The following is a 26,304-nucleotide window of genomic DNA, read 5'->3' on the forward strand; positions in this document are numbered from 1 at the left end:
TATTTGTAAGAATAGGAGAGGTATATAATAGAGAAGGACGGAGGTATGTTGCGGCTAAGGTAATCTTTGCTTAATCTGTCAGGTAGTCTTTGGCCCTATAGATGGAGTTGAGTTTTGTGTAAGTTTTCTTGATGGAATGAAATATATGGTATTCAAATTTGAGGTTATCATCTATTATGACTCTTAAGTAGTTTCATTGGTTATGATTTCTATTTTTGTGTTATTACTTGAGTTAATGTGAAATTAGTGTTTTTCTTTAGGGTGTTTTTTTGGAGTAAATAACATAAGTTTATTTTTTCACATTAGGCATCAGGATAGAATTTTTAGTCATATTTCAATGTCAGTGAAAGATTTTTAAGTGATTTTTCTGTAATTTTGTTATGGATGGGGCAGAGCAGATAAGTGCCTAATCATCGGCATATTGTACAAAATTGAAGTTTATTTATGAAAATATTAAATAGAATGGGGCCAAGTATTGACCAATGGGGTACACCAACAGAGATTAGTTAAAATGCTGAAAGGTTTTGTTGCCATTTAGTTGCCTGCTGTTGACTACATAAATAAATGTGCTTTTGGTGGGACACTGTGTCATGTGTTTTGGAAAGACCAAAGAAAAGAAAAGAAGCAAGGTTGCCCTCATTTCTACATTTGTATACTATGCTGGTAAAGTTGATGAGGGTAGTAGTAGTACTGTGGTTGAGGCTAAGACCATACTGGGTGTTGAAGAGGAGGTTCTGTTTGATTATATATTTCATAAGTTGAGAGTGAATACATTTTCCAGAGATTTTAGAGAGAGATGATAAGATTGCAAAAGGTCTGTGGTTTGATAACTCTGCTGAAGTACCTCCATTGTGAAGGGTTATAATAATTTAATTTTTCCAGATGGATGGGACATAGTTTTCTGTTATTGACCATTTGATTGGGATGGAGGCAGAAAAGGCTAGTACTTCTGCAGCTATTTTTAGGAACTCAGTGGAATGTTCATCAGCAGATGACGTTGCTGCTTTTATTTTGGCTAGTAATTTTTCAATGGGTGATGTTCACATTGGCTGAAACTAAAAGACACTGGGGGACATTCAATAAATCCTACATGATCATTTTTGACTGTGTGTGTGTTGTAGCTCAGTGTGCACATGGGTGCAGAGAGTTTTAGATTCAGTAAACTCTGCATAGCCATGCTCACTCATGTGCAAACATGGAAACTTCCATGGCATGCAAATTACAGCATAAGTAGCTGAACTGTATGATAATGAAACAAATCAACACAGTGGCATGATTCAACAAGTTGTAAAGCAACCGTGTAGACTCCATGCTCATGTTGGCCAAATGTTCAAATGTTTTCTTTGAATACAACCACACAAAGGAGTCTACATGGAAACAAGAGAAAGCAAATGTCCATACATTTGTGATGAACAGACCCTAACATAACCCCCCCCCACACACACACACACACACACACACACACACACACACACACACACACACACGCACGCACACACACACACACACACACACACACACACACACACACACACGCATGCGCGCACACACACACACACACACATGATATTATCTGACATCCTATTAGCAATAGCAACAGCTCCTTTTTAATTGCCATGACATAATTGCAGTTTTGCACCTCCACCCACAAATGAACAATGTACTTTTAACTAATGTAGACAGCTAAAAGTGTAAACACCATGAAACATGGAATCCAAAACCTGCATTTCTCTGTGCAGATATATACCTCCATAATGCCCTCCCTTGACTGTACAATATTGGGCTCCCCTTTAGTCTCCCTGTCTACACAGTTACTAACCATGTAGATTCAGGGCTATCAGCATGCTGAAGATGCAAATGAGGTTGAACTCATTAGAAATGCTGAATCCCAAACACTTGTAACCATGTAGTGATGTTCAATTTGTGTAGGCCCTTCCACAGTGTTCATGTTGAATACATGGCAACAGTGAATGATGACATGAGGGAGTATGTCAGGTTACATTTACAGATGTGTACATGTAGGTCTGTGAATTGTAAAAGTGTATGCATGTATGTAAGCAGTGCATAATCCACAAGTTCTGTATCATCCTCTTTATTGTTTGTTAAAATGTATAATATCTGTCAGCATTAAGTAAATTTTACTTTTTCATCTGTGTTCTTGTTTGCATGATGTGGTGCTTAGCACAACCATGGGTAATGGAACAATGAATGGTGGGGTTCACAGTGCTTCTCATGTAAGTATTCCTGTGGCAGCATGTATATATGTAGGGCTAGAAGGTCCCGTGTTCTACTGCAGGGTCTGCACTCTTCCCTCCAATTTTTGAGCTGCATGTTTGCCCAATATTACAGGCATGGACAAAAGTAATAAGATCCCTTGTGTTCATCTTATTTCAGCACCAGTATACACAGTGGTGCATGGATGCGCATTGTGAACTAATGGGCACCAACGGAGTTGATATATTCAGTAAGTTAGCAGATGTTTTTCATAGGTACTAATTATACCATAAGCAGGTGATGTTCACTATGGTGGAGCTATTTAACAAGCTATAAAGCATCCATGTAGCCTGCATTCTGTTTTTTTCCTGCATATTTCAATATCATGCGAGTAGAGACAAGGAAATTCTAGACCTGAAAACAAAATGTCTCAACTGCTGCATTTGCAAGGTAAGCCTTGAACCTGGAATGTATTTTTTAATAATATTACGGTGTATCCTTGTGTATCTTAACTTGGTGCAGTAATGAATTAAAAAGTGGTGGATTTCTACAAAAAGTACATTAACATTTGTCAGCAGATACTTACTTTACTTATATGTGTCCTTTACTAAGGTTTTGCTTCTTATTCCTCTGTTTTTTCATTGCACTTTTTCGTGATGTGCCACATAGTGCAAACAGCATAAGCAAGTAATGGTTGTGTTTGTTTCATTTTCATGAAGTGCAGTGGACCACCTATGAAGTAGACAAAATAAAAATCGCAACTCAGTGTTGTTGTTGTCTTTCGGCTTTTCCCGGTTAGGGGTCGCCACAGCAGAACTCCGGTCTGCTAATGATTGGCAGTAGATTTTCACGAACGCTGAGGTGCCAGCTTGACGTTCAACACTCAGCGAAGGCACGCCCATTTACGCATGTCTTTCAAACGCCCACCAAACCATGGGGAGGATATGCAGACTCCACACAGAAGGCACACCCCGCACTCCAGTCGAGAATCATACGGGAGAACTTCTTGCTGTGAGGCAACAATGCTACCGCTACACCACCACGGCATATACATTCAGTAAATGCCCTTGGCCATTGTGAAAATCTGACATCTAGTTCAGATGGTACTGGGTTCTAGTACAGAGTGTGCAACCTTTGTTTTACTGCTGTAATATTGCAGTTTACAGCAATGAATTACAACATAAACAACTGTTTCCTCAACATTCCTGTGGCAACAGGTGTAAGTGTAGGACTATCATACACATAGTCCTGGGTTCAAATACACTATATTCCATATAGTATTATTTTTACTGATGTTAGCAATACAGTTCACATTTGCGCACTGCTTACTTATGTGCAAACAGATGAAACTCACATGTGTGTACACTTTGTTAACCATTGCGCAAATCTGCTGTTCACGGTGCTATGAATTGTATTTAAGAAGGTTTCTTATTTGTGTTTATTGTCAATTTCCTTTGTATGACATAAAACTACATGTGGAAACATTGCTAATTCAGGGCACATTCTAAGCATATGTCACATATTCACAATACATACATGTGTTGTCCACCCCCCCCCCCCGCCAAGCAGTACTGCCCGAGTGGTAAGTATTTGATACACAGATATATCAACCACACTATTGTAATATATAATGATGTGTGCTCCCTCATGGACAGAGCCAGTGGGTGGTGCTGTCAACCTTGCTGTACTAAACATAAACATCCAACTATGCTTAATAAGTGTACTTGTGTTTTTTACACAGCCTGGCTTCTACATACATAGGACACACTCTACAGTTAGGCTACTGGCCTCATATGAACTTATAAATCTATGTGCTTATGCAGGCTTCCCGATATGTTTTCCCCATATGGCCTGCTGATGTCATCTACCATAAGTTCACCTGTAGCCATGTAAAGTCAGACTTGTGCCATGGCACTTGCATAAAATACTGAGTTCTATAGTCTGAATACTTGGTAGGGGTTCTGTTCTCACTGTCATCAACTGTGCATGTGTGTGTGTGTGTGTGTGTGTGTGTGTGTGTGTGTGTGTGTGTGTGTGTGTGTGTGTGTGTGTGTGTATGTGTGTGTGTCCAGCCAGAAGAGCAAGGTTGCATCCTGCAGTTACTGCTCCAATCCCATAAATTGACAGTATTTTGATACTTGCACCTGCCTACACATCCATGTCAGGCAGGCCTGCCACCTTCTTTTCTCCAACATGCATTGCTAATATCATATACTATAAGTTGGCCTGCAGTAATGTAAAAGGCAGACTTGTGCTGTGGTGTTTGTATAGAGTACTGTGTTCTATCATCTGTGTACCATAAATAGGTAGGGTCTTCTGTTCACACTGCATTAAATAGGTATGTGTGTGTGTGTGTGTGTGTGTGTGTGTGTGTGTGTGTGTGTGTGTGTGTGTGTGTGTGTGTGTGTGTGTGTGTATGTGTGTGTGTGTATGTGCCTCTACTCAGCAGAGTAGACATGCTATCCTACAGTAACCTCTACAATGGTATGGCATTTTGATACCTGCACTTGCCTACACATTCATTGCAGGCAGACCTCCCACCTTCTTCACTCCAACATGCACTGCTGATGTCATCCACTATAAGTTAACCTGCAGCAATGCAAAAGTCAGAATTGTGATGTGGCACTTGTGTAGAGCACTGTGTCCTTTAGTCCATTTACTTAGATAGATAGGGTTTTTATTCTCACTGCAGTCTACTGTGTGTGTGTGTGTGTGTGTGTGTGTGTGTGTGTGTGTGTGTGTGTGTGTGTGTGTGTGTGTGTGTGTGTATGTGCCTCTACTCAGCAGAGTAGACATGCTATCCTACAGTAACCTCTACAATGGTATGGCATTTTGATACCTGCACTTGCCTACACATTCATTGCAGGCAGACCTCCCACCTTCTTCACTCCAACATGCACTGCTGATGTCATCCACTATAAGTTAACCTGCAGCAATGCAAAAGTCAGAATTGTGATGTGGCACTTGTGTAGAGCACTGTGTCCTTTAGTCCATTTACTTAGATAGGTAGGGTTTTTATTCTCACTGCAGTCTACTGTGTGTGTGTGTGTGTGTGTGTGTGTGTGTGTGTGTGTGTGTGTGTGTGTGTGTGTGTGTGTGTGTATATATATCTACTCAACAGAGTAGATATGTTATCCTAGAGTTACTTCTGCTGTGTTCTATATTCTATGTACCTTAGATACATAGGAGTTCTGTTCTCACTACAGTCAAATGGGCGTGTGTGTATCTCTACTCAGCAGACTAGACATGCTATCCTATAGTTACTTCTCCAGTGGCATGGCTTACTAGTATTTTGATACTTGCACAAGCCTACACATCCATTACATGCAACCCCCCCAACTTGTTGTCCTCCACATGGCCTGTTGATGTCATCCACTATAAGTTGACCTGCAGACATGTGCTGTGGCACATGCATATAGTACTGTGTTCTGTATGTGACATTGCAGAGAGCCTTTTACACCAGCATGTGAGACACTGTTATCACCATATGCTCAGCAGACAATCCTGATGCAATTAGCTATATCAGGTTATTGCATAAGCAGCCATCCCACCAGGGCAGGATCAGACACTGTCCTGTATCCCAGGCAGACATCACCTTAGGTCCATAGGAGCTTAATAGGTTATTGGTCCTAGGTCCTTAATAAGAATAGCCATGTTATACCATTGTTCCCTTATTGACCAAGTTGTACAGGCTATATTTGCAGTGCAAGTGTATGATCAGCACTGACTGCCCTTATTAAAGAGGGACATGGGTGACATACACGGGGTAATTAACGGTCTCCCATCCAGTTGTCTGTTACACTTAAATAAGTTCATTGAGGAGTTCTATTTTACATGAATTGGAAGTTTGCTCCAGAGGAGTGTCAATCTCTGGGAGACATATCTGTATCTTCAGCATGTCCTGTTAATGTCACAGGCTAGGTTAAGCTCCCCTAAAGTGAGTGAATCTTGTCCCATGTGACTTGTGAATGTGCAGCATTTCAATTAGGGCAGGGTCAGAGTCTGCTCTGTAGGTCATGCACAAGTCAACTCTTGGCAGCCTATAAGATACAGAGTACAGTGACAGGGCCTTCAGCCTATCCATTGAGGCCATGTGTTGCAGGCCCTGAATTTTCTTGGTGAGAAAACTCAGAGGTCTCTCCAGCTGCTGCACATGTCTGGTGAGGTACATACGGAAGGGAGCATTGTACTCTACAGTGGTCTGATGAGGGATGAGTACAGGGGAGATATAACATTCTTAGTTCTGGATGTGATGCCTTTACTTATGAGTGCAGCATAGAAGGCCTTCCTTACCACTGTGGGCTCATGGTGATCGAAGTAGCTCTCAACCTATGTTCCCAATTCTCTTGCCACAGGGTTTCAGCTAAGGTGGATACTGATAAAATTGTAATGTGCATGGACTTCCCCTTTGCCAAAAGGGATGATAATGCATAATTTTAAGTTTATTTTTACTCCATGGCTTTGGCACCAATCTTTTGTCTGTGTAAGCCCTTTTTGTAGTATGTCAACATCACTGGGGGACTCAATTGCACCCAATTTGCAGTCATTGGCAAAGCTGCAGGCCATCTATTTTCCCTGTACTTCTGAGAAATACATTCCAAGCAGTAGGGGGCCTAGCACAGATTCTTGTAGTACACCAGTAGTAACTGGTCTGCTGCTAGAGGTGGAAACCCCAACTTTGACTGCATGTCTTCTGTCAGTGATCCAGTTAGCTACCCATCTAGTGACATATGGGTTAATTATCAGTTTTAATTTCTCCAAGTATGTTGGGTTTCTAGTACCATGATGGGAATGGACCCCATTCCTAAGTCAAAGTATGATTAAAGTTCATGAAATTAGTATTGTTTCAAACATTGATGTCAGCCAAAGGTGCTCTTTGGAGCACCTGCAATGTGCCCAGTAATAACTCCTTCTGCAATTCGTATGGAGTTACATGGATTGGTAACATATCTAATTACAATTGTAGATTCTTTTTTTATAAGACCCATTGCTCCTACTATTATTGGAACTGTCTGTGTATTTTTCTTCCAAATTGCTCTTGTTTCTGCCTGCAGATCCTGATATTTCATTACTTTGTGTCTCTCTGTACGCAAGACACTGTAGTCACTGGGTGTGGTGATTTTGATGATCAGTGCTACTCTTCTCTTGTTTTCATGGGCCACTATATCCATTTTTCTAGCATCTATCTTTTGAACTGTTGGTAATGGATGATCCCATGTGATATAGACGTCTTCATTTTCTATGATGGTTTGTGGCTCATGTTTCAAGTGTTTTTCGGCCACTTCAGTACCATAATGTTTGCACAATCCCCAGTGCAACAGTCTCGCCACATTATTATGCCTTTCAGTATACAGTGCTTCTGCCATTAGTATGTCCAACCATCAATGAGGTGTGCAACTGTTTCCAGTTTGGTTTTACAAAACCTATATTTGTCTGTTTCTCCGACATGTTTAATGGACTTTATAAACCAACGTATACTCAGCCCACTATCTTGGGCCATTAATATTAACCTTTCATCACTTGGTTTGAATTTGCCTGTCCTTAACCATGCCTATATTCATTCCTGATCAACATGAGGTTCTTCCAGATGTTTTCTATACTTGCAGCTATATTTATGGCTTTTCCACATTTCTCGCCTTCTTATCTGATTCTTCACCTTATATTCTTTCTTTTGTTTTTTGGCACATTCAGTTGCTGCCTGATCTTTATCTACTTCTGGTTTGATTTCCATTCCTGCTTGACGCTGATAAGCTTCTACTAGATTAAGCAGAGAAGTCATCTTAGACTTATTCTTCTCATGTTTCAAAACTTTCATTATGTTTGGGTCTTGTGAGGTCAACAGATATGTGTGAAGTCCCACAATTGCAGATCTATAAAGATAATCAGTTTCAAGGAGGCCCATCCCTCCTTCAGTATGTGGAATATCTAATCTTGGTATGCACTGATTTTTATAAATCATTTGGTGAGCATGAAGCATCCTTTCTTGTTTTCCTGTCTAATCTATCCAACATGTTTTTCGGCCAGTCAATCACTCCAAAACTGTAAGTTAGGACAGGAAGAGCAAATTGGTTTATAGCTTGGATATTGTTCCTAGATGTCAGTGCTGTTTTCAGGATTCATTTAAGTATTCTGAAGTATTTCTTACTACATCAATTCCCAAGTATTTATACACTTCTTCTTGCTCAAGTTATTTTATATCTTCTTTCTCCCTGACTACACCTGGCTGCTGTGCACCCTGCTCGGACGCTTGACCCCTGTGAACCAGTATACCCTGTACCGGAATCTACCCGACTGGAAGACTCTGAAACTAACTAAACAAAGGCTAAACTAGGATTTCTCCTACCAGCCTCCTTGTGAGACCATCCTTTACCAAAACACAGTGAAACCTGTGAACCAGTATACCCTGTACAATAGTACCAGAATCTACCCAACTGGATGATTCTGAAACTAACTAAACAAAGGCTAAACTAGGATTTCTCCTACCAGCCTCCTTGTGAGACCATCCTTTAACAAACACATTGAAACCTGTGAACCAGTATACCCTGTACAATAGTACCAGAATCTACCCAACTGGACGTCTCTGAAACTAACTAAACAAAGGCTAAACTAGGATTTATCCTACCAAAACACAGTGAAAGTATGTAATGTAACAGCTACTAGATCATTGTTCATTACTATTGTTTAAATCTGTCCCTGGTGTGGCAAGCTTCCTACTTAGGTTGCCAGCAGCCAACAATGCCCCCCATTTATCTTATCCTTATCTAACCCTTACATCCAACTAGCTTCCCTCTTCTAACAACTAGCCTATCCTCCCCCCTCTTGTAGCCTGCTACCCCCTGTAGATGGATATTTTGCCACTATAACGTACTGGCCACTAGGTGGCACTTTAACATTAGCCTCTATATATTCTTTTCCCACAACTGTTCCTTACCTTAACCCTTACGCCATACTTTTTCTGCCTCTACTTTCTTGTACTTTCTGTTTCACTCTCTCACCCTTATCCTAAGGTATCTTTCATCCCATTCTACTACTTCTGACATCCTAATCCTCCTTCCTACTAGCCTCAAAACTTACCTGTATATTCTCTCCCTTTTAGACTTACCTATAGAACTCTCCCACTTCACAGATTGTCATCTTTGATAATCTACTCTCCTGTCTCTACCCGGTCTGTTCTCCCTTTGGGCTCACTCCACTCCTTTACCCTGCCCCCAATTCCCATCCGCCCCCAGTGTTCCTACATTTATTCTCACTAGGTCACACCCCTATTACTCCACACCCTATCACATAAATCACATCATTACCACACCCTACCCCTCCACACATAACTCCCCCACCATTACCTCCCCCCTTCCAATATACAATACCTAGTGACACTCCTTCTAATCTATATATACAACTTACCTCACCTTTAATTCCCAACTCTCCAGCCAATAGCATGTCTAAATTAATCATCCCATACCAACTACAACTATTAATATTGATTGCACTCACAACTGCTCTAACTACTACCTATCTCTTAACCTCCTATGAAAAGCCTCTTTTATCTAGCATTCCCTTCCCTTCCCTTCCAAACTCACTTCAACAGCAATACAAACATTCTCTCCAAATATTTTATGTTCTATCTGCAAACCTAGATACCTACTAGCCAAATTTCATAGACTAGTACACATTAAATTCAACAACCAAAAAACTAAAAAAACATTCGACCCGTATTGTAAGCCTCACCAAGTAAATTACTATATTCTCCTCCACTCCTTAATAGATGGAGACATTCATCCTAACCCTGGCCCAATCTTTACCCCTACCACTGCAAACTGCCACCAAGATAAAACTAGTGACCTACCACCTACAAAACCTTCCAATTCACTCTCCATCGCACATCTTAATATACGTAGCATCTGTAATAAAATCACCCAAGTCCATGCCCTCCTTGACATCCACTAATTTGACATCCTTTGTTTATCTGAAACATGACTAAAACCTATAATAAAAGACAATGAAATCACCCCCCCCCCAGGTTATAACATAAATCGACTAGACCGCATAACTAAAAAAGGTGGAGGGGTAGCAATTCTCTACAAATCTGAATTACAAGTTAGCACTGTAAATCTTAACGAACCTCTAATTAATAATGCCGAAATAATCATCTCCAAACTCCAGCTTAACCCACATAAAGCTATAAATATCATCTGTGCATATCTTCCCCAAGGAAACAATATTAGCTTACTTGAATACATACTTAATTGGCTTTCCCATAATCACCCACAAGAAACCATAGTCTTAGGAGACTTCAATATAGATTGGACTTCATGTAGCGATACAAACCCCACTTCCCATATAAACCTTTATGGCTTCTCTCAAACTATAAACTCCCCTACTAGAACTAATAAACTCAACAATAAAGACAGTACCTTGGATTGGATACTCACCAATGATCCTCACCAAACCTATACCACAGGAACTCTTCCAGATGACCTAAGTGACCATTCACTAATATACATTATCAGACATAAAAGCAACCTAACTCTCCCTAATACTTTTAGAACTGTATGTACCAAAAAGCACTTTAATTCCAAGCTATTCCACACAGAACTAAAGCAATGTAATTGGACTCTACTGAAATCTCTCCCTATAAATAAAGCAGTTCAATACTTTAACTCTACATTCTTAAAAATCCTGGACCATCACGCCCCATTACAATCTACTAGAATTAAAACTAAACCTGCCCCTTGGCTCTCTAATGAAACCAGGCATTTAATCCATCAAAGAAACAAATCCTGGGAAAAATGGCGTACTACTAAGAATCATGTAGATCACCAAACCTTCAGACAACTCAGAAACAATACAAAAAAAGCCATTTTACTAGACAAAAAGAACTATTACCACCAGTTACAACAATCCTCCCTCAAGTATCCACAAAAATTTTGGACCAGCATTAACAAACTGCTTAACCCAGGACAATCTATCACCCCAACCCACTAGGCTCGAACCATGAAAGTCCAATCCAAACAGCCAATGCCTTTAATTCTTTCTTTACTGACACTATCCAAACCCTTGCAAGCCATCTATCTCCCAATACTGCTAACCTGCCCACTCCCACTAGCTATCCACCCCCTGCATTTCATTTACAACCAGCGTCCACATCCTTTATCTGCTCCCTTCTACATAAACTAAACCCAACCACCCCTTCAGCTGACAAACTCCCAGCAGAATTTCTGCAAAAAGGGGCTGATGCCATTTCATACCCCATCTCTATTCTCATAAATCGAACTGTAAAGGAAGGTACTATCCCATCTATCTGGAAAATTTCTCACATCATTCCACTACATAAAGGAGGTAACTCCAATGACTTCTCTAACTTTCGCCCTATAGCTCTACTATCCCCCCTTGCAAAGATAATGGAAAAATTCATTCACAAACAACTTCTTTACCACCTTCTCCATCATAACCTATTAGCCAACTGTGAGCATGGATTCAGACCTTCCCACAGTACAACCACTGCCCTGCTATCCTTCACAAACTGTATCAACAAAAACCGCAATACAAATTTTCTTTCATCTGCAGTTTTTGTGGATTTATCTAAAGCTTTTGACATGATTAATCACCAACTTCTTCTACACATACTGAAATCTCTTTCACTTGACACTCTATCCATGAGTTGATTCACATCTTACCTTGAAAACCGACATCAAGCTGTACTGTGGCAAAATAAACTATCTAATCATCTTCCTGTCTCCCTAGGTGTACCACAGGGCTCCATATTAGGTCCACTCCTGTTTTCCATCTATATCAATGACCTTCATTTAGCTATTTCACACTCCACCTGCATCCAATATGCAGATGACTCTACAATAATCTGCTCAGCCACCTCCCAAGCCGAACTCCAGTCTCTTACCCAAAAAGCTTTCAATATTGTTGAGCATTGGTTCTCAAACCGCTGCCTCCTCCTAAACCCCAAAAAACTAAACTGCTACTCTTTACACCAACCCATAAGTCTTCTCCTTTACATTTTACCCTCACATCCAATAATGGTACTCTTATCTCTCCTGACCTAACCACCAAACTCTTAGGTATCACAGTTGACGTGATAACCTCAACTTTGACACTCACAGAAATTCCACTATAAAATTAGTTAACAGAAAACTATGATCCCTCTATAAAATTAAGCCCTTTCTTACACCACTAGCAAGGACCGCTATTGCTAGAACACACCTAATCTCAACCCTACTATACGCCTCTCCTATATACACTAACCTCTCTAAGAATAACCTCAACAAACTTGCCACATCTTATCACAATACTGCTAGATTTGCTACCGGCTCTCCATTCAGAACTCATCACTGTCTGAACCTAAAGCAACTAGGCTGGCTAGAATTTCTTAACCAGCTTCAATTCCACCAACTTACAATAGCCCATAAGACCCTGTATCAACCCTCTAACACGCCAATACTCTGAAGCCTTATTATACCTTATAAAAATCTCATTAATCTGTGCTTCTCACACAAAATGTTGATTAATACCACCAAAACTAAAAACTCAGCAGGCGACTCCTTGTTTTCTAACACTGTCGGAAAAGTATGGAATCAACTACCTCCCAATCTCACATCTCAGACCTCTCTCTTTATTTTTAAAAAGAATCTAAGGCTATTTCTTAATCAACACTGGTTATGCTCCTGCACCAACCCTGACTAACTTCTTTCCCCTACTCTAACATTTCATCCTACATCCTATACTTTTCCTCCCTCTCTCTCTGTTTCTACATAATTTGTTTTGTACACAGACCCCTAGTTATTTTTATCTACACTGAGAAATATACTCAGTAAAAAAAAAAAAAAAAATTTGTTTTTATAATGTCATTCTTAACAATTGATGTTTTTTATAATTGTTTCTGTATTACCCTCTATCAATGTTTTTATAATACATCTATGTAACAATTTGTTGTTTTTTTATAATGGCTCTGTCTTAACCTAGACTAACTCTATATGATTCCTGGAGCTTTTCTCCCCGGGCCTCTACTGAAAATGGACATGTATCCAGTTAGACTAGCCCGGTCTACAAATGTAAAATAAAAATAAAATAAATAAATCACATATTTGTCCCAAATTGATGTTTTCCTGGCATTGCAGTTTTCCTCCTTTAAAGGTTGCTTTTGCACATTTATCAAGACCAAATGACATTCTTATATCATCTGAAAAAGTTTTGACAACTTGCAGTTGTGCTTTCAGTTCCTCATCTGATGAGTTATACAGTTTTAAATCATCGACAAAGAGAAGGTGAGAAGTCTTTACACTTTGTTGTTTTCTAGGAACCAGATTATAGCCATGGCCTACACTGCTGAGTAAACAGCTTAATGGATTAAGGGCAAGGCAGAATAGTAACGGTGGCAGAGTCACCCTGGAATATCCCCCTTTGATTTTTTATCCCTGGGATAACAATTTGTCCTTTTTCATGGCTTAATTGTAAAGTTGTCTGCCATTGTTTCATGGTCACTGTGATGTAATTGATCAGTGTGGGATGTATGTTATACACTTCTAAGCACTCTTTTATCCATGAATGAGGGATACTATCAAATGCATTTCTGTAGTCAGTCCATGCCATACTTAGATTCATCCTCTTTTTACAGTTCTCCACTATGACTTTAACAACAAATGATCCTTTGCTCCATATGCCTTTTTTATTGCCCTTTTGTTCTACTGCCATAACTGAGTTTTGTTCTAAATGACTATAAACTCTGTCGGCATCAATTCCCATGTATAGTTTATACGTCGTCAGACGGCAAGTCATTGGTCTATAATTTTTAGGGTAGCTTGCAAGTTGACTCTTAAATAGTAGTATTGTTTTTTTCTGCTGTTAGCCAGGTTGGTGTCTGTACTGGGTGCCATATAAATAGTTCTGACTCATGGTTAAATTTTTGTGCAAAGATGCTAATACTTTTAACCAGAAGTTTGGTACTATACCTGGGCCTGGAATTTTCCAGATAAGCTTTTCTTAACTTTGTTTCAATCTCTCTAGCTGCTAGTTCATCCCATTTCATATCCTCTACCTATAAACTTATTATTCTTCCTTTTATTTCTTCTATTCATTTAGCATCTTTGTTATGTTTCACAGGATCTTCATAGATGTTGGGTCTTTCGGCTTTTCCCGGTTAGGGGTCGCCACAGCGGAATTCCAGTCTGCTAATGATTGGCAGTAGATTTTTACATGCTGAGTTGCCAGCCCTGACTCGCAACCTTCAACGAAGGTATGCTCATTCATGCATAATCTCCACACAGAAGACGCTTTAGCTGAGAATCGAACAGGACAATGACTTACTGTGAGGCGACAACGCTACTGCAGCACCACCACCGCAGGATCTTCATAGATATTCTCCAAAATGTATCTATTTCTTCTTTTTTTTGGCGGTCTTTTAATTCCTTTTATCTTATTTCCCATTTCTCTATAAAACCTTTTTGGATCCTCAATAAATTGCTTATTTTGCATTTTTCCTTTATATTTATCTACGTATCTTCTAAGTTTTTCTACCTGTGCTGAAATTTGTAGTTTGTTATTTGAGATAGTGCATGATAGATCCTGAGCTGTTCTAATACTGTGCATTGCTTTTATCACATCTATCTTTCTTAGTATTTTTGTTGATCTGTTCCCTCTTCTATAATCTTCTAACAGTGACACTTCTTGTCTTAATTGCTTTATAATTTTCTCTATTTGATATTTCCATGATGGTATTCAATTTCTCCCCTTCCTTTCCTTCACTACCCTGTGTTCTTGTGGTAGAACTTTATCAGTTATTAATTTAGCTGCACAGTAATATATCCTGTTTACTCCTGTTATATCACACGAATCTCTATGAACAGTCCTAATTACTGTGTTCATTTGTTTTATCAGACTTCTGACTTTTTTGGGTTTTATTTACCTTCGGTAGGCTATTTCTTTCATTGATCTTGATTTATCTGTCCATGTCTATTAAATCAAGGAATTCCTCTCTTAGCTCATTTTCTTCCAAACTGAGGGCACATCCTTTGTTTTCCAATTCATAAGGACATTCTATAGAAGTTTCTATAACATCTTCCTATGACACAATCTCATCAATTTCATCCTGTGCCGTTTGTTGCTCTATCATATGGGAACTCACTGGCCTATAACTCCTCAACATTGACTTCATCAGAGTTTCCAGTTTTGTTCCTTCCCTTGCTGTCTAGCTACAAGTGAATGTTTATACTAGTTTCCTGTGGAAGGCTCAAAATTAGCTTCATATGGCACCTGACCAATTGCTTCCTGTTCCATTGGTATCCCCTTAATTTGGATATCTGTTACTCTTTCCTGTTGTGGTGCTTTCTGAAATAGATTTTTTACACTAAATCCTTCACTTTACAGGTACTCTATAACCTCAGTTTCAATTTCTTTAACTTCTCCATTACTAATCTCCTTTTTTACTTTTCCACTTTGTCTTCTTATTTTTTGTATTGCAAAGTTTTCCATGTCCAGATTCCTCTGTCTGTAATTCTCTTCAAATATCCTTGGTGCGGCTTTTTTGTATTGGTTAATTTTGCTTTATCCTTTGAAAATATTACACCATATTAAATCTCTTTTTCTTTCCTATGTCCATATTTCTTTTCAGATGTGTCCTGATCTTACTGTTTCTCCCTGCTTTGGGGACTCACTCCATCCTGCTGTGATGTAACCTGTGTTAGACCTTCTAAATCAAATCCTTCACTTTTCAGGCACTCAACTTTAACTTCTATTTTTTTTTTAACTTCTATTTTACTGATCTTCTTTCCTATGTCCCATCTTTGTGACATTATTATTTTTTACTTGTGAAGTTTTCCATATATGGTTCCCTTTGCCTGTGTTTCTCTTCAAATATCTTTGGGGCTACCTTCTTTACATTGATTAATTTGGCTTTCTCTTTTGTATAAATATTGCATGATATCAAATCTCTCTTTTCTTTTCCATGTCCATATTTCTTTTTCATACTTTTCCAATATCTCTTGCTTTTGTTGTTCATATTTTCATACTTCCTCAGATGCTTCTTTTTACAAGCAGGTCAAGATTTCTTGATCTATATACTGTTTCTCACAAATCTGTTGTATTAATGAACACACATTTTCATTTGAAGCTTCTGGCAGTTTTTCTTGTGGAAGTATTTTTCTTTCCTCTAATTTCTCTCTTAATTGTTTTGTATATCTTGTGTCTGGAAATTCTGGACTTTTGCATAATTGCAACAATACATAATTTCTTTCTTATCCTCAATATCCACTTTATCATCTTTATAACTCTTCATTAGCCTATCAGTTTTTGTGATATTTGTGGACTGCTACTTCCATCTACAACAGGGGGGGCATCCTCCCCCTGTGCCTGACCAGGTCCCATTGTAGGAATCTTTGCATATTTTGAGGATTCTACACTATCATCTTTTCCAGTCCTGGCACTAGTGTGCCTACCAAGATTGGGCACTTTTTTATCCTGGGTCTTGTGCACCCAGCTATCTTTTTTTTAGTTTTTGACCTACTTCTGTCCATAATATATGCTATATAAATACAGTCTATATATCAGTATTGCCTTTGTGAGATTTCCTGAAAACAGTGTCCACCTCGTGAAGGTACTCACCTAGACTTGAGGATGAATTACATTTTAGCCCAACTACTGTCCTTTGCTTGCTGACTTTTCATCTCTTCATTCGGACACCATTAATGCACAGCTGTGTAAGTTTCTCAATGATGCCTGAGTGGGGGGTTGTGTCAAAACTCAAAAGGAATTCCCCTGCATGGAAGTGATTGCACGGCTCAAAAACACATGGTCAACAAAAAGCAGAAGCCAGCAACTGTGAGCTGTATAAACTAATTTAATTAGTTATAAAAATAAAAATAAAAAAAAACACAAGAATAAACAGACCGGTTTTGGCTATGGTGTTAACCTAGCCTTCATCAGTGTCGATACAGCTCACAGTTGCTGGCTTCTGCTTTTTGTTGGGTTATGTCAAAAGCCTTGGCTAAGTCAAGGTAGGCCGTATATAGTGTTTTATCTTCTTCCAGAACTTTGGTGACATTCTCGAAGAAGTCCACCAGGTTTAATAAGCATGATGCACCCTTAACAAAGCCAAATTTTGTTAGGTCAAGAGTTTGAAGGTCACCTATGTTTTTGCTGATAAGGTCCATGATTATTCTCTCCATGGCCTTGCAGATAAGGCTGATTAGGCTTATGGGTCTATAGCTCCCAGGGTAAGTTGATGGTCCTCTGTTGTGCAAGGGAATTACTATAGCTGTTTTCCACTGTGCTGGGACAAAGCCAGTACTTACAGTGTGATTGAAGAGAGTGCCAACTGGTTCTGCTAGGTCCTGTTTAAGACCATTTAGTAGGCAGCCTTGGATGTTATCTGATCCCATAGAGGCTGTGTTTTTGGCCATGGAGAGTGCATTTATGAACTGTTCTTTGGAGCTACTAGGTTTATGCTTTGGGGTATGTCTGGTGGTGACAGGGGGTGATGTTTATCTCAAATCTGTCTACTAGCAGGTTGGTGATGTCCTTAGGATCAGTATAAGTGGTACTGTCCACTACTAGATTGGCACAATGCTGGCCCTTCCCTTTTAGATTTCTGACATAGCTAAAGAATACCTCCTGATTTGGCTTTTTCAAGGGCAGATTCTGCCTGTAAAATATGGTGGATTTCTTAGAAAATGTGACCAGGGCTATTGACGAGGGCAAATCTGTGCACACAACATATCTCAACTTGGCAAGGGCCTTTGACACAATCCCACATTCAGGCATTACCAATAAGGTTAGAAAACTGAATGTAAACCCCTTTGTTGTAAGATGGGTTGCCAATTGGCTCACAAACCAGTCAGACACTATCAAAGTGAGTGACTCCACATCAACCAGCAGACATGTTATCAGTGGGGTGCCACAAGGGTCAGTGCTTGGCCCCCTACTGTTTGGCATATACTTCTCAGAGGGTCAGGCCAAAACAAAGAGTCTGTGACTGACCAAGACTGTAGACGAGTGCAAACTGGGTGCAATTATTGAATCCCCAAATGATGTCAGTATATTTCATGAGGGTCTTACACAGACCAACAACTGGTGTCTTAGTCATGGTCTCAAACTGAATGCAAAGAAATACATCATCATTCCCTTTGGTAAAAACAATGTCCCTTCACACTATCAAATTAACAGCAATACCCTATGTACCTATGATGTTGTAAGAGATCTGGGATCACAAGTAGACTGGATCTTAACTTTGACCACCATGTGTCTACTGTAGTAAGGAAGGCTTTCTACACAGCACACTTGATTAGCAAAGGCATCGCCTCTAGAGCAAAGGAGGTTATAACCCCTCTATATTCATCACTAATTAGGCCCATATGTGAGTATTATGGGTCTATATCATATGAGTGAATAGGAAAAACCGTGAATGCTCACAATCTCGAATGTACCAGACCTCGAACCTGCTAGTGTGGGGAGCTGCACCCCCCACACCCCCTGCAAAACATATATTCCAACTCCAAAATCGCACTTCTTCACTGTACCATGATCTCAGAAAAAGCACTTCAAGGTCCGGTACTTTCGAGATTATGAGCATTCGAGGTTTTTTCTATTCACTCATATGATATAGACCCAAGTATTGCACCCCTTTCAGCATGTATTGTACAAAGCACTTGCAGCAATTAGACAGACCTCAGATGTTTCTAACTAAGAAGATCAAGAGACTCTAGCACATGCCTTACACAGACCGACTAAAGCCCCTGTCACTATACTCAGTATCGTATAAACCTCTTGGGGAGACTTACACCTGGCTTACTGAGCAATCTCTGACCCAAACCAAATGAATTTGCTGCACATCCATAAATCAAACAGGACTAGAGCTACCCATTCCAGGGACCTAAATATACCCTGCCACTTGAATAGGACATACTGGAGGGACAGATTTGTCTCCCACTGACAGCCACATCTTTGGAATAGGCTGCCAACTCATGTGAAACAGAGCACCTTTATGACACTGTTCAAAAAAAACTGGATGAGTGGATGGAGCACAATAAATTCTTACTGGGTATAGCAGCCACAACCCACCTGGACATGGGCAGTCATTACTAAATACAGTTCTGGGTATTGACTGGAGTATGTCTGGTGTTACATTGGGATGAAAAGGCTAGGCTTGAAATGACATCTGGATCGATAGCCTAGTAACCTCCTATGATCCTATGATCCTGATTATCTTTAGCTAGAGATGCTTGTTTAGCTTTGTACTTGGCTTTAGAGGACTTTGCAAGATAGCTGATTTGCTTGTTCAAGCGGTGGAGGGTGTCCTTCCTATCTTGAGTCAGGTCCCTCTTGTTCTTAGACATTATTTTCTTTCACTTGTTGTATAACCTGTTTATGCTTGATGCCCACCAGGATGGCTTGTTTTTTTTTTTTTTTGTGAGGACCTTGCTGTGATCCTTTAAGGTCCAGCTGACTCTATACATGTGTATAGGTGTTTATAAAGGCCATTGTTGTACACCTCTGTACAACATTCATTGTTGACAGTGGTAGCAGGGGGTTTACAACTATTTATGGCATCATTTAGGATGCTATAGTTTGCTTTGAAGAAATAATTCATCCTTTTTGCTCTTGAGGGGGTATCGGGTATGATCTGTAATTTGAACGAGACTGAATTTTGATACAACCTGACCAGGGAGGGCAACACACAGGGGTTAGTGCAGATACCTCCTGTGTTGGTGAGTACTAAGTCTAGGACATCCGAGCCCCTTTAGGGATGCAAGCTATCTGTTACACAGCATTTGTATTAACAAAGTCTAATAACCTTAGAGCAAGTGTGTTTGTGCTCATATATGATTCCCAGTCGATGGAAGGATAGTTAACATCACACATGGCAAAAGTGTTTGGCTTTATTGTGAGTGACTCGAGTAGATTCAACTAGGCAGAGTGGTTCTCATGATTCATGGTGGGGGACTTATAGCTAACAATGATATGGAAGAGTGTTCTGCCTACAGTTATTTGGACTTGGAGTGGCACTATGGAGTCATACAGTTTGACCAGTCTTGAGGTGTGTTTTTCTTTATTGAAGATATAGACACCTCCTCCTTTGTTTTTTTCATGCCCGTTTTGATGTCTGAATGTATGGAAGGCAGTGTAGCCTTGCATGGCCGGGGTGATCTCTGTGGCCTTAAACCATGTCTCTGTAACTGCAGAGACATAGGCATCCTCCAAGGTAAGGAGTGCTTACAATGAGTGCAGTTTCTGATTTACACTCCTTGCATTAAGCAGCATAACCTTCAATTTGCCTCTAGTGGATGCTTTTACATTGGAAATTAATTGCTCTGACATTGCCTAAAAAGGCCATTAAGGAAGAGACAAGTACCTTTGCCAGTAACAGAAAGCCAAGAGGTGATAGGTGAAGACCATCTTTGGCAAAACAGCACGGTCTGTCGACCATATTTTCACTGGCTGACAGATACTGGATCCCCATGAACTGATAACAGAATCTAAGCCAATTGTTAAAATCAGTCATGTTTTGTTTGCATTGAGGTATCATCCTGGGTGAAGATGGAATGCTACTTAGGGCTAGGGACATATCTTCCTGGGACAGATAATCTGAGATCTCAGTCATGACTCTCTTCATATAGTACAGTGAGATACATCTCCAGTCATTCACTGCAACATGGACTATGACAGAGTCATAACGGTACTTGTTGAGAGACTTCAGTGTGCACATGTTGATCATGGCACCTGACAGGCAGCTGTCCATGATCTTCTCCTTGTCCAGCCTGGTGAGTGGGATATCTGTGTGTCTCACTATGGAGTGACTTATGGCCAATACATTTGGTTTTGAGTTTTTTTTGCCTTAGGGGCTTATTGGCTCAGACACTGTTGTGTGTATTATTATGTGTAGTGGACTCTGTTAGGTCTGCAATGTGTGCAGTAAGTTTGCACTTGGGAGGTCTCTGATCTTTATGTAGGTTTCTAGTAAGTACCTTCACTTATGTCTGTCTATGTGTTGTGAGCTTGTTATGTGAAAGAGGTGTATCTACTGGCAACATGTTTGCTATCTGGTTTGGTGTTATGTGAGAGAATCAATTCCAAATTCATAGTATAGATACAGCTCTCATATGTTGTATTAGTTTGTTTTAGCAGTAACTGGTTGTCAGTATATATGAATCAATTGCTACATTGCCTCAGGTTGTCCGTGTCAATCAGGCTGCCTGGAGAAATGGTGGGAGACTGTCTGTCCATTATGGAAGGTATATACTATAGTAGCTAGTGGGGAGTGGGCTATATGGAACAGGTTTTGCTGTAAGACTAACAAAGAGTGTCTATTCTATGGAGGACTAGGGTAGAAAAATGTGTCAGTGCTTCACAATGCACAACTCAGTTGTCCTGAGCAGCTCTGGTAAACCGAGTGCAAACCTGGCCAAACACAATGCTGGAATACAGGCTAAGTTAAGCAATTTTTAAAAAGTAAACAAAGGGAAAGACCAATACTGACCCTTATTCCAGCAATCCTGAACTCAGATGGGTCTTTGGCTGCACACTTTTGCCACAGGGATGCAGGGGGCCTTCTTAATGTAAGAAGGCTGGTTTTATTGCTCAAATAATACCAAACAGTCTAGATTCAGCAAGCCTGAAACTGGCCTATACTAGAAAATACAGAAGTACTAGGAATTCAAAGCAAAGTGCAGAAAATCACAACAGCTAAAAAAAGTGTAAATAAAGCAGCATTTCAGTAGAATACTCCAACAAGAGTGTAGACAACAAACTTCCTTGTGAGAAATAAGTGGTAGGGAACCCAAGTTCTTAGACAAGAATGAAGACACTCCCAGAATAACAGAAACAATAAGCCTTCAATGAGCAATTCACAGCTTAGGTGTGTGTAGGCTATCCTCTCCTGTCACAAGAGTCTACACCACAAACCCTTCTAATGTAAAATAACTGGGTTGAAGGCCAAGTGCTTAAACCATAACAAAGACACTTAGAACAACAGGCACAATAAACATTCAACTAGCAATTTCCAGCTCAGAAGGGCAGAGGCTACCGTCTCCTCCAACAAGAGTATAGACTACAAACCTTCTTAGTGTAAGACAACTGGCCTGAAGCCCAAGTGCTTAAACCAAAGTAAGAGGCTTAGAATACCAGTTACAATTTAATGATCCACCAGACAGATTACAGTCACATCTCTTGGTCTATATATATATACATAATGGCATGGTTAGTAGATCCTGTGTTATCTTGATGAGGAAGCCCTGTGGTCTGTCCAGCTGCTGCATGCGCCTGGTAAGGTTCATGCAAAAGAGAGCATTATACTGTATTACTGTTCTGATGGGTTTGACTACAGTGCTGTCATACAATGCTGAGATCTGAATGTGATGACGTGTCTTATAATTTGAACTATACTTATATACTGGAAAATAGAAATGTTAGAAGGTAATGAGACACATTGCAGTTCCTGACTTCACAACCATTACAAGAGAATACACTAGAAATTACTGACATGATGATGCTAGCCACTGTATAATTTGGCAAATATAAGTGGCAGGTACAATTATCAGTTCAACATCACACATGCAGATATAATAGGTACTAATGTAGATATGCACCCTGTGCATGAGGCACAAAGGTTTTGCATCCCTGAATCCAAAAGACAGAAAACAGGGATATGGCAACTTTATCATCACTTACACAGGGTGTTGTGGGGGGGGGGGTCAGGTGGCCTAGGCTGACATAAAAGGTTGGTGAGTGTGTGTGATGAAGACAGGGAAGGAGGCATACTGTGTGTGTGTGTGTCTGTAGTGGTCCTCCATGTGAAAGTGCTGTGTGAAAGTCTGCATGAACACAACCAAGCTCAGTGCTACCTCTACATCTCGGTATGTCTGACAGGTGTGAGCCATGCATGGTAGAGGTGGCAGTTCATTGTTGTCACCCCCGACCATGAGAATTGGCTCTGCCAGGAGATGCACTGACACTTACATGTCCAAGGTCAGATACAGTGCTGTTACCTAAGCATGACTGATGTCTGCTGGACATGCTCCCTTCATGGGAATGCCCAGGACCATGATACCATGGCCTGCCATGTCTGAGTGTGGACTTCACCCTCACTGATGGACCAGCGAAAGTACTGCCACTATGGCAACATGATCAGGCATGGCCAGATTGGCTATCAGCAGATGTTGTGGCTGACCTAAGCCCACAGTGACACCTTTCCCCTCCCAGCAGATGTTTCATCACAGACACTACTTATTCCATGACAGACAGCCCTTGGTCCATCACAGACACCCCTTCTTCCAACATGTCACTCATCCGATCTAATGAAGTGGTGACACTAAGGTGGCAGTTGCACATCAGACTGTGCCACATCCACAACCCTGAACATTTGCCTGGAGTGCCTTTCTGAACATGTCTGTGCCTCCATGATAGCCCTAAACATATGTTGAGGGACACAGGAAGAGATACCTGCACTGGATGGAGGAAGGACAGCAGGCACCTCCAAGCACCCCTATCAATCTTCCTGCATGGAACTTCAACAACACTTCAGCTACTGCCAGACTCAACAGGCACTGAGGCTGTACCAGCCACACTTCCTTGCTCAGAGTCCTCACCCTCCACCTGTCCTATATCTGTAAGAATTAGTGGACTGGGTAGGCATAGGCCTACTGGCTGTGTCCAGGGAATAAGAAGGGGGTGTCTGGATGTCAACCTCTGTGTCAGATTCAACCTCTGCACCCCCCAACTGTGCCTTAGTTTCACCACCATTGTCATCAGTGTCTGATGAGACACTGATATCAGGTGGCACAGGGCCCACACTCCCACTATCATGACCACCAGTGATAAAAAAGGAGAAATGCAATCATAAATTAATAACTGTACTACTATGGTACAATAGATGCTAAGCAACTAACAGTGCTGCAACTATTACAGACAGTACAGCAATACATACAACAGGCCTAAAATGACACATTATGATATTTCTATGAATCGATCTGCAGTACTGAAATAAATTTATTTGGCTTACCATCTGCAGGAGGCATACGCCGCTGGATTCCTGACAGTCCTGAAATAAGTTAAGCAAGAGGCAAGGGCAACATCATCACATTTAACAGTAAGACAAGGGGCACTACATGTACTCCTCTATTAAGACAGGGAGTACTACATGTACTTCTCTATATCTGCATGACGTGTACATTCAACAACAATGTGTCTGACAACTCCAAACTGAGCTTATCACTGTACCAATCTTTAATCCCCCTCCCCCCCAAAAAAAACACACGTGACACAGAACTAACTTTTAATTCAATTGTTTTACTATGCAATAGATTTCAAATGGTCATATAACAAAGCCTATCTGGAAGCTCTTCCTAGGACTGAGAAGGAGTGGCACCAGTGTTAATGACATGTTGTGCTCCATTCTGCTTTGAGTTGTCCTGTTGTAGAAGATTTGCCAGGAATTCCTCATTGGGAGTGAGAGGTTGTTCTGCAGCAGTCCCACCACTGGTTACCCTCTGGTTTTGGGGAACAGCAACTGCATGCCTCTGTGCATTGGTGATCATATCAATGGCCCTGTGGTGCACCTGCTCATTAGTCCAGCTGTGGCTCCCCACTGAATTTATGTTGGCAATGATATGTTATCATAGTCTCAGCTTCTCTGGGATATTGGGATGAACCCTTCCCAGAATAGAAGCCCCATGTTGACAGATCACATCAATAATTATAGTATCCCCAGCCTCACTGAAGGGTGGGGGTGGGGTCTCTCTCTCAATGACATTTTCTGCCCTAAAAGACAACAGAATGATGATACACATAAGTATCACATAACTACAAGGTAGCTATTACTAGGTAAAACAATTAAGGTAGGCAGTCAGTAGTACCTACTAAAAACATAAAACTCTACAGATGTGAAATAGTAATAACACACAGGATGCAGAACAAGGAGAGTAGACAGAGCAACATATTCTTGTATGTGCCACAGCATGAACTCAACTGTGCTCCCTCACAAAATAATAGTCCATTCTAGTTTGTGACATAACAGTATTTTTTCTTTGCTCCCCCCACCCACAAAAGAACAGGAGCATGAACAGTTTTGCTAATACAACACATTTGCTAAATGCTAAACATGCTTTCAAAGGACCTGTACCTGAAACATTTGTACATCACTCTCTTAAACATTTGTACATATGCATCAAACATCTTTCTATTTTAATGTATTGTCAATCATTTTATCTCTGAAATGGCTTGACAAACATAACCATGCCATTGGTACACTTCTAACTAATGCATACAGATAACAGTGTAAAAGCCTTTGCTTCATATTATTCATTAATATATTCTAGCATATGCATTCTGTAGTTAACAAAATGAAAGCATACCTGCTGGAGTATAATACTCCTCTGTAAAGATAGCTTTGGAAATATTTTGCTTTTCTGAACATGTCGCAAGTATCCTCACTATCAGTTTGTCTAGCTACACATTTGCCTTTTTATAATGGAGTAGATTATTAATAGATTGCATCTGTCTTAGGCTGTGTTTTAGAGATGCTAATTACATCATTAACAGCTGAATTGTATGCTAATCAACCAATCTGGTGGAGCTATTAAACAAGTTATAAATCAATCATGAGACTGCATGCTGTTTTTTTCCTCTGGATTTCAAAACTAGTGGAGTACAGACACATAAAGTCTACATAGACCGAATGTTAGGAGCTGCTGCTGCTTAACTCCACATGTATGTGCTACAGGCTGCAGGCAATGCTGCTGCTGTTGCCAATAGCCCTAGATTTAGTCAGAGAAGAGATTTCAGGCCACATTTAACTTATCACAATAAGAACAACATGGACATTGTAGAGTGCTACAGGATGGACAATACATGAACCCTGCAACCTCTGCCACAGCCTTTACCTCACCATGTATTGGCTGTGTACTGCTTGTACTGTGGCAACTGCTGCTTTTTCAAGGTATGTCCTGAACATGTACTGTATTGCATAATAATATTATGACATGTCATTGTATTTCATCACTGGTACAGTAAGCAACTACAAGATGGCAGATTTGTATAGAAATTAATGTAACGTGACAGCAGATAGGTCCTTGGCTTCTGCCTCGAGCCTCAATGATT

This window comes from Protopterus annectens, chromosome 11.part0 (assembly GCF_019279795.1).
Source record: "Protopterus annectens isolate FY-2018-M chromosome 11.part0, PAN1.0, whole genome shotgun sequence".
NCBI lineage: Eukaryota > Metazoa > Chordata > Ceratodontiformes > Protopteridae > Protopterus > Protopterus annectens.